Source organism: Mytilus galloprovincialis, chromosome 4, assembly GCF_965363235.1.
Source record: "Mytilus galloprovincialis chromosome 4, xbMytGall1.hap1.1, whole genome shotgun sequence".
Lineage (NCBI taxonomy): Eukaryota > Metazoa > Mollusca > Bivalvia > Mytilida > Mytilidae > Mytilus > Mytilus galloprovincialis.
The window spans coordinates 97,686,177-97,697,946 of NC_134841.1; positions in this window are offsets into that span (position 1 = coordinate 97,686,177).

The following is an 11,770-nucleotide window of genomic DNA, read 5'->3' on the forward strand; positions in this document are numbered from 1 at the left end:
GATTAGCTAGGCTTTGTTTTTGAAAATTTCAGACTCAAATAAATGGTCAAATGATTCACAAAATTTATAAAGACACATTTCGTTTAATTAATATCCAAATCATCATGCCTGTTCCATTATATTTACAAAATACAGACCTGGAGATAGTATAAGGGACTTGAAGTCCAACTGGATATGTATCAATTCAATAGTCGGTATCAATATCTTTACCAAATCTACTGCACCAGATGTTCATTTAAATAGCTTATGTCTCTTAATTTATATTTGATGCCAAAACATGTTAAAATAAAAAACCTGACAATATTGAAGAGCTGATAAAAAAAAAAAATACAACTTTAGCTCAGAAATTAGCCGAATTATATGCTAGATGTTGAATACGAAACTTCTGTGTATTCAAAAACAATACCGGTTAAAGAAGTTGAACAAATATTGCCATAATTTGTATGATAACCGTACTGCAAGATACAAACAGCAATACAATCATTTAGACAATCACAGACTAATTACAATAGTTGATAAATAATGTGGCATGCATGGATATAGTTTAATATCAGATTTGCCTGCATATCAGTTTAAAAAAAAAAATAACAAAATCAAACCGATATATGGAAAGAAAAAAATTTAGTTCACACCAGAGAAGCTTTTCCGTGGAAGGAATTGTGCGCAAATACGTCGAAGCTTTTGACTGTCGTATGCAGCATGTACGACAAAACTGTGCGAATGACTTGAAACAAACTTTACTCTACACCTAAAAGGCTTAACTATTTTCTTTTCTATGTTTTTCGGTAATATGTATCAATTTTAAGTGCGAGTGTCCTGACCTAAAATTTACTGAATAAGGGTTTTTCTTAATCATTGGTTGAAAGATAAAGATAGAAAGACATGTGATTTTTTTCTTCATCACTAACTTAGTTCAGATTGAACTTCCCCTAGTTGTCTTTCTTATAGGAAGATAAATTTAATAAATTAAAATATTTTCAGCAAATATGTTGATTCACCTGCATTAAGATGATCTGATAGTCAAATCACAAAAAATCTATATAAATATGGGACATTAACATCAGAAAAGCCCCTATTTATAATCTGTTTAGAATATTTCAAAGCCGTGTTTGATCAACTCATATAATATGGAATAAAAGATATTTCTATGATTGAAAGGTAAAGATAATTAAACACCCAGTTTCTATGTGTGAAGGTAAAGATAATTAATCACCCAGATCATTAATAATATTTGAGTTTTGGACTACTCAACTTACTCGATGTATTTGGTTTACAGTTTGATTTAGAAGAAGTACCGACAAAGCTAGATACTACTATTAATTATCTAATTACTAACACAATTATAATATAATAGCATTGTAATTTTTATTGTTATTAAATGCATCAATTATCATTATTTCAAACCTGATCTTGAAAAATATCATATTTTTTGATATTTTAAAGAAATTTACAACGTGACGTCACTTTTGTCCGTCGATCATACAATGCGTGGTTCGGATGTGCTGTTTTGTGTGCTGACCTATGTTGTTTTACGTGTTCGTTTTTATTCTGTGTTGACATGTATATCAATTATATGGTCATATTTTTTTATAATTTTACTGTTTGCAGGCAGATAACCATAGTCGTATTTGTCACAATTTCGTGGAATGTTGGGTCATCAATGCTCTTCATCTTTGTTTGGCTTTCTTTTCTATTTTGACATGAGTGTACTGGTGAGTCTTTTGCAGACGAAACACGCGTCTGGCGTATTAAATTATAAGGCTGGTACCTTTAATAACTATTAGCATGTCGTTATGTTCTATTTTATTATTATTTTTTGTGTTTCTCTATCCTGAATGTTTTTATCCATTAATTTGTATTGTTGTCCTGTCATGTCATGATGTCATTTTAGTATTATATTTAGCATTGCTATAAAAGCGGGAGTTTTGGCTAGCCACAAAACGATTCAATTCATAATTTTGTTCTTAGAATGCCCTGTACCAAGTCAGGAAAATGCAATTGCTACCTTATAGTTCGTTTCTGTGTGTGCTGCATTGTCGTTTGTTTTTTTGTTGCACTTTAGTATTTCTGTTGTTTCGTTGTTTTCCTCTTATATTTGATGTGTTTCCCGCAGTTTAAGTTTGTAACCCGGATTTGTTTTGTCTCAATCGATTTATGTCTTTCGAACAGCGGTAAAGTACTGTTGCCTTATTTTTTTTTTATCCTAAATCTTTATTATTATTTCCTAAAACTGTGAGTGGTAATTAGGGTGTATGTTACCATCGGTTTTAGTTTGTTACCTAAGACTTGTATTCTCTCAATCGAATTATGACTTTTAAACAGCGGTATACTACTGTTGACTTTATTGATGACAAATTCCACCGTTTGCATTTTTAAATAACGTTAACTAGAAGTAAAGTTTGCACCCTATCAATTTTGTACTAAAAATATGGAAAAAATATTTGTAAAGTTCAATGAAACCTGATCAAATCATATTGCATAGCGCACTGATCAGTCAATATAATAAATAAACTGTCATTATGATATACAAATATTTCAGAGTAGGTTAAAATAGTAAATTAAAGCAACTTTCATTAATTAATTAAAATGGATAAATAAAAATAAACGCAGTTAAAAAACCCTCTTTTCGAAATGTTTGAACACGCAACTTTCATTAATTAATCAAAATGAATAAATAAAAATAAACGCGGTTAAAAATACCATCTTTTCGAAATATTTGAACACATGATTAAAATACAACACGAACATTTGTCATAACATTTACACACCTTCAACTGAAACATAATATAACGATATGTATAGTAAACGAAACCAGGCCGATATGTTTAATTTCTTCAGTAAATTATTCATTCTCTTAGAAAAATTTTAATTGCTACTTTTTCTAGTTGGTTTTTATAAAATGAAAATACGATATCTTTTATATCACAATATTCTTCTTCTATAAAAGATCATAGTATCGCTTAGCTATAAAATTACAATTGGTTATACCTGTTACACACGGAAAGGTACCGATACTATTAACGAATAGATTTGTCTTTACCGAAAACAATCAAAAAATAATCATTACATTATTAATTCATAAGATTTTTGATTTTCTAATCTGGCTATTTGAATAAAATTTCACGATGTAATGATCACATCAGTAGAGTTAGGAGGAGAAGCTAACGGAAACATTTAACAGATCAAGAAAATGATCATTTGATATTGAAGCTGTCATTAATCATTCATTGAAGATGAATGCTTTATTCACGTTTTGAGAAAATTGATCTTTTAAAAGACCATTTAAAACTGATAAGAAATTTATGAATTTTTGATGATGCAATACCTGAAATAAAAGTTTCGATTTAGTTTTCATTTGGGAGGTCTGTTGGTGATTTAAATATTATTATCTGAGCTAATTATATAATGATAATTTTCTTGTTAATTTTCAAAAGGTTCAAACAATGAAGAATAGTATTATCGCTCATCAAAATTGTTTTCAAATGCATATCCGTCATCAAAATGACAATCTTTGCCCGCTGCAATTACCACATTCACGTTCCAGAACAAATATAGCATTTTTTCTGCGTTTTACATGATTGATGAAAGGTTAAATCTTAAATACGATCTTATTAAGGGATATTAAAGAGCAAAATGACTTTTTAAAAAAATTTCATATTCAGCATCAAAATTAATGAAATGGTTAGCACAACTATTACAAATATTCTAAGGAATATGGCAAATTCATAATAGCAGTTTCGATCAGAACCGTACTCCAAACCAGTTTTAAGTGCACACAGTAAATAGATGTTTGTCACCTGTTTTATTTGTCGTTGTTCAATCCAATGTTTTCTTTATGACCCATACTTGCATACGTGTTGATACTAAAAAAAAAACACACACTATCTTTATATCGAATAAAAAAGAACAGAATAGAGCAGAAGAAAATAATGTTTATAATTGTTAATCACAGCGCCAAAAACTGTGAATTAGGATTAAATTTAATGTACTTACATTAAATGATAATAATCTTTTTTTAAACAATACGGAAGAATTAACCCAACACAACCAAGCATTTTAATTAGAATTAGCAATAAAAACCTCATCTGGTACATATAAGTAGACAGTCGAATCAGAATGAGGGTTTAAACATAGAATTGTTTTACTAAATAAATGGTTTGAAGAAATCTTTCCCTTTTGAATGATTGACATCAGTATGTTTTCAATCCACTTTCTAATTTAAAATTATTTAGTTTTTTTTTACTTAATATCTTGATAGTTTGCAAGATGATTTCTTAAACATAATTTATTTGCGTATGTAACGATCGCTATATATTATGAACAAAAACACGATTAATATAAGGTAGAAAGGCTTTATCATGAATAGAAATAAAGATAAACTCTTTGAATAAGTAGTCCGTATTGAAGAGTATGCTGCCTAGTAAACAATGCATTTAAGTTCAATGCAAATTAAGGCAACAGTACACAGGCAAAATTTGCTCACATGAATTTCACATCAATCTCATGTGAAATTCACCTCAATCGAGCTTATACTGAAACTTACATGAAAATTTTCATGTGAATTTCACGTGAATTGAGATTCACATGAATCTGATGTGAAATTTTTCACATTAATTTCGCGTGAAATTTCCAACAAAAAAATTTGATATTTTTCATGATTTTAATTAAATTTGAAAATTTAAAAGTTATTTGAATGACTCTTTTTTAAAAATTCATGTGAATTTTACCTGATTTTCATGTGAATTTTACCCGATTTTCATGTGAAATTCACATGAGTTTCACATGAGAATCACGTGACACTCACAAAAAAATGTTTTCACGTGAGTTTCACGTATAAGCTCGTTTGAGGTGAAATTGATGTGAATTTCACGTGGGATTTACATGAATTTAAATTCACGTGAAATTGATGTAAGTGAAATTTGCCTGTGTAGTATACCGCTGTTCAATAGTCATAACTCGATTAAGCAAAACAAATATTGGTCAAAACCAAATACCGAGGGAAACACATTCACTATTAGAGGAAACTAACGAAACAACAGAAATACTAAACTGCAACAAAAAACAAACGGTATACACAGAAACGAACTATAAGATTATACAATTGCCATTTTCCTACACAATGTAACAGAAACACTGAACTGCTACAAAGCAAACGCCAACATACATATAAGAAACTTTTGGCAAAGGTATTGTTGTCAGTTTATACTTAATTTTGATTGATAATGATTTTTTAACTGTTTTTGAGCTACCAATGAAAACAACATTTGCTTTACGGATATTGATGTATAAATCGAAAGTATGATTCTTACAGAGGTAGATATGTAACTTGATATTTGACACTTTGACAAAGGCCTGGTTTCTATGTCATTTTGATGCCTTTTTATCTAATGCAATATGGGTCGTATTATTAGCTTAAGCCAATTAGTGGATAAACAGTTTTATAAGTAGAAACAACAGATAAGTTTATCTTATGATCCTGTCCAAAATTTGGCGGGGTAACTTAACCTGTGGTATATGTCTCGGGTGTTATAACCACACTTATTATAGGTACCTGTTTAATTTACTACAGCAAGGTATGAAGCCAATAAATATCTAAATTATCGATATGTAATGTTTCACTTAGAATTGGTGAAGATTGCAGCACGTTAACAATTATCAAATTTTACTCGTCTCCATACGAGATCATTTTGGTGTACATTCAGTATAAATATTAGCTTTCAAATAGATTTTTAAAGAATGCTTCATTATTTTGATACATGATACAAAATATACGCCAAGAGTTCGAATACCATTACTAGAAAACATAGCCGTCCCAAGGACTATTTATATAGAGGAAGCCCTCGTGTTATTACATATAAGCCTGGTATATTTGATAAATGTATACAACCACGGGGTTAAATTCATTGCTGTTGAACCTATCCCTCCCGAACACATCAGAAAAAGGAATGTCGTTGATACAGTCAATTTATGTCAATGTACTGTTAAAAAAGGTTTAATTATTGTAAAACGTTAAAATTTTCTAACTCAGCCATTAGACACAACTTAAAACAATATTGCAATTCTCTTCAACCTCTTGTTTGATATCAAGCAACCATGATGCGTACTTTATTTGGCCTTTTTAACTTTTTTGGATTCGAGCGTCACTGATGAGTCTTTTGTAGACGAAACCTGCGTCTAGCGTATATAAAATTAAATCCTAGTATCTATGATGAGTTTATTTGCTAAAGAAACGCGTTTTTGTCTCGTATCTTCCACTAGTTCTTATCTTGTAAATTGATGATGATAATCACAAGCTTGCTTATTAATTGGAACTGAATATTGATACGTATAGAACCTGGTTAATCATCTCGATTTAAAAATATAAATTGAGTAAAAAGTTATATTACAAAAAAGAATCCTTATCAAACATTACATAAAATCGAGAGACCAAGTTCGCTTCGTCTTTCGAAAATTAGACTTAGGCCGCAGATGCCATTTATTTTGATGGGCGAGGATGTATCCATACACAGTCATGTCAGTTATGAATGTATAGATAGGTAAATTATACTTATGTATGAAGAAAGCAACATTGATAAAAACTGAAACGTTTTGATTTATTCCGTTGCTTAAATCTCGTTAGTGGGTCAGTTCTTCAGATCATATTATGAACTGATTTAAGACGTCAAGCAACTAATTAACCAGGATATTTTGAACAATTACATGCGATCGTACGATCTTTAAGAATGAAAACAAAATAATCATACCACATAGTATGCTATATTAGAATTTGGTCTGACAAAATGTGTAACAACCAAAAATTAAAAAAAAACTAGATGTGTCGAGCGACACGAATGGCCCCGTTTCAAAAAGTTGAAACATCTGCAATTTCAATAACACATGTGAACACAAACATGATGGTAGTCTCCGTATCAAAAATCAGCTCAAAATCTTGAGGCGTATAGAAAAAAATCTGTATAATTGTGATTTTTGACAATTTGTCAAAGTCCAAAGCCTATAATTTCGGCATTAATTAGCCGAACGCAAAGAAACTTACACGTGATCTGTAACTCATCTCGGTTAACTCACGTGCCAAAATAAGCATACTATATGTGAAAGTGTTTAGAAAAAAGTTCAAATTACTCTGATTTTCAACAATTTATTCAAAGCCCGTAATTTCGGCAAAAATTAGCGGAGCGGAATTAAACTTAAACTTGATTTGTAACTCACCATGAGTAACTCACATACCAAAAATCAGCCCAATATCTGTACGCGAAATAAGTCCATATAACTGTGATTTTCAACAATTTATCAGAAAAAACTCTGTATAATGGTTTGTTGCGGAATGACGGAATGACGGAATTACTGAATTTCGGACAAGGGTAAAACTATATCGCACCGACAACTTTGTTGCGGGGCCATAAAAATATGAAAAATGTGAAATATACTGAACTCCGAGGAAAATGTCCCTAATAAAAATGAAAGAGTGCTAAATAAAGGCAACAGTAGTATACCGATGTTCAAAACTCGTAAATCTATGGACAAAAACAAAATCGGGGTAACAAACTAAAATTGAGGGAAACGCATTAAATATAAGAGGAGAACAACGACACAACATTAAAATGTAACACACACAGCAACGGGCTAAGCATTAGACAAAATCCGATGAGAATAACAAATATATCATCAAAACTAAATACATGAATTTGGGATAGAAAAGTACCGTGACACGTCTTATAGTAATGTGAATTCACACTCAAATATAGGAGAAAACAAACGACACAACGGAAACACAACGTAAAAATGTTACACACAAACAGAAACGAACTATGATATAACAATGACCATTTTCCTGACTTGGTACAGGACATTTTTAAAGAAAAAAAATGGTGGGTTGAACCTGGTTTTGTGGCATGCCAAACCTCGCACTTTAATGACATTGTTAAATATAACATTAAAATGACAACATAATATTAGAGGACTACAAAACAAATAAATAAAAGAACGTATTAGGCAAAGAAACACATGAATAATAGATAACAAAAGGCATCAGGTTTAAAATTCAATACGTCAAAAACGCGCCTCGTCCACACAAGACTTTCCAGTGACGCCCAGACATAAAAGTTTGAAAGTCAAAAAAATAACGACAATCACTGGATTTAAGGTTTCTGGTTAAGGTCAGGCACATAGATGCTTTTAAAAAATAAAATTGAAGGAAAGTTCAAATATCTCTATAAATATAATGAAATTGCAATGCACGTCGTTACAATTTGATAAAATTGAAACCATTGAAAATATCTCTCTAATATTGTAATGGCTGTTGTTCTATATTATCTCTCTAATATCGTACTGGCTGTTGTTCTATATTATCTCTCTAATATTGTAATGGCTGTTGTTCTATAATATCTCTCTTATATTGTAATGGCTGTTGTTCTATATTATCTCTCTAATATCGTAATGGCTGTTGTTCTATAATATCTCTCTAATATTGTAATGGCTGTTGTTCTATATTTTTCAAAAGTTAGTCAATTTACATTGTTGAATTTGTGCTGCTGTGAATATGATTTTATAGTTTCTGTGTGAGTTACATTTTAATGGTGTGTTTCTTTTGTGTCGTAGTTCTCCTCTTATATTTAAAGTTTTAGTTTGTTACCCTGATTTGTTTTTTCTCTCAATCGATTTATGAATTTCGAACAGCGGTATACCATTGTTGCTTTTATTTATATAAAGGAAAGGTTCGAACAAGTTATCTCAGACATATAATATTACAAAATAAAAATAAAAATGAATTTCTAGTATATCACTTGTTTATACAAAATTTTAAACATAAAAATCAAGTTTAAGAATATAAAGTCGAAACTATGCAAGTAACATTTAATGTATTGTTAAGTATGAAATAGTATATTCACTGGTTTATCATTGTATTTATATTTCAGGGTTGTACGATAAAAGAACTTGATGCAATAATTGTCCAATATCTACAGCTTTATTACTGAAATAACAAACAATGTGGCCACCGTCGTGTTGCTCATGGAAAATGCAGTTTAATGACAATATATATACAAATAAAAAGATGTGATATGATTACCAATGAGACAAATCTCCACAAGAGACCAAATGACACAGAAATTAAAAAAAACAACTGTAAGTCATCGTACGGCCTTCAACAATGACCAAAGCCAATACTGCATTTTCGAAAAATGTTATATATCCAATATCTATATACAAAGTTAAATTCACAATTTTAAATGTGAACTTCAGTCCACAGTCGTTTAAGATTGAAAAAAAAAACGATGAATATAGTTGTTTCTATAAAGATGTTCGAGCAGGTTAAATATAGAAATTGAACCTTGCACAACGTTCTGGACTCATTCGTGATTATAATTTGGTAAATTCTTTTGACTGATCGAATATGTTAAAATGGCATCACTTAAATACTCTAAATGTGTTATTTATTAACGTCTGACACAGGATAATTATTAAGTAGATTTAAAGGGATAAAACGCTATACCACGAATATGATCAAATGGGAAAAATGACAGAAAATAAAATGGTCAACAGATTAAAGACGAATTGACAACGAAAAATCTACAAACCAATACGCTGAAAACTACAAAATGATCAACAGCAAAAGCGCAAAAATAAACAGAAATTTTTGAATAAACCTTTTATGTGGACTCTAAAACTATTTTTGGTGTCAAACTTTATGAACCTTTTCAAACTCAGATTGATTTACATGTATATTCCACTTTCCATATTTTTCATCCACTGACACCACGCAATTTTTATAACGTAAATATTTGTTTTTAATATTTTCCCTAAATGATAACATGAGAGAGGAATGTAAGTAGCCCAGTGTTAAATATCGAACACCATTGGAAATTCGAATCGGGAAAAAGTCCTGCGCATCTGATGTATATTTGTGGGATTATTTTTGTTCGGTCCTGATTTTTTCTGTTTTGTGAAATCCTGTTAGTTTTTCATTTTGGTCATGTTGCCTGATATTACGTAATATGTGTCTTGGGGAAATATTAACATTATGTTCCCTTATTTTCACCCAAAAATTGAGCTCGAAGCTTTTCAGAAATATTACCAGTTTTGCTTCATGCCAAGCCACATTCTTTATTGTGACGTGACATTTGACATTAAGTATAATTCAATAAATATGCAAAGTAGGAAACTTGATATGATGCAATTTATAGGTGGGGTGTAACTTTTGATGATTTTATTTACTGTTATATTTTCTGCTGTATAAAAAAATGACGTAATAAAAAAATAAAATAAAAATAGGATTGCTATATTATTTCTAGAAACATATATGTTTCACTATCTATACAAGAGAAACTAATTAGGTATATATATATTTTTTTTTATTTTAGACTTTATTATACGTTTGTACATTGTTAGCGAGATAAAAAAGAATTAAAGCAAAACATTAATATCTAGTTTTTCAGGAATAAAGTATCAAAACTAGTAAATAGGTTTAAGTTAAAATATTTATAGTTATTTCCCACTCTAAATATATATTTTGAAATATGTTAATAAAAAAAAAAAAAAACACAGCTCCACCTGTTTAATCTTACCGTAAAAGATAATTAGACAGTAGAACCATTCTTTTCTAAAAAGGCCAATTAATGGTTAAATTTAAGTACTGATTTCTTATTTTCGTTAAATACCTTAAACAATCTTTCGAGAATTACTATAGTACCTGAGCGTTTTTCCATTTTCTGTATATGCAAAAAATCTACAAATAACGATAACTTTATGTTATGTTAGACAAAATGTAGAAAAATGATAATTCTCCTAAGCTGAAGAATCATTTTCATTCGATCACAATGTTTGCCGACAAATAAATCTTCGGAAGCAATGCTTAATTATCCTCGGAAATATTAATAAACTAACAAGTCTGTCTATTGTTTGTGAAACACCAAATAATCTGTTTTCACAATGCAAGTGGGAAGGGCAGCGCGTGGCAAGGTGTCGTTCGTAACTGCTGTCTATCAATTGATGACAACAATGAATAGGGTCATTTGGGGTCATGAAGATGATGATAACCAATTAATACCGAATGAATATTAACATAAGATGAATATAAAATGATATAAATATTTGTTAATCTTGTTAATGTAGAAATTAAAGTCAAATCAAAGCAACAAGAACTGTAGAAATCAGTACCAAAATGGAAAGAAAGCCCGGTATAACTTTTACACCCTGGGAGACAGATGAAGGTAGTGTACCAATGTTTTTCTATTTGTTGTTTGTGTATAGTTTAAAATATTACTTAAGATGCTTGAAAGTAATTCTTATTATATAAAATGAAATTTCAAAATAGTATACATTTGAAGCTTATCAAACGATGTTATAAGAAGTCGTCTTATCTAAATATTCACCTTTTCTTTAAGTTTAATTAAGGATAGTAAGATGTGTTCGCATGTGAATATATGTACAATTTCAGAATGGTCCGTCGTTAGAGCATGTTTTAATTATTTAAGTTGTTCATTTTAATAATTTTAAAAAGTTACTTTTCTTTCATTCTTGCAATATGGTAATAAATTTACAAAAAAGTCAAAATGTTTTTTTTCTTTTTCTTTTTGAAGATTTAATTGCATTTCAATGGATTCTTTAAAAACATGTTTTTAAAAAGAGAACCACAATTTGACATTGTTTGATTTCTACCAAGACTGAAATATTCAGAAAGTAAATATATTATATAGACAAAACAAACAATATTTTTAATTTAAATTTACTTTTGTGTACTGAACTGCTTAAAACATGATTGTTTTTGAAATTAATA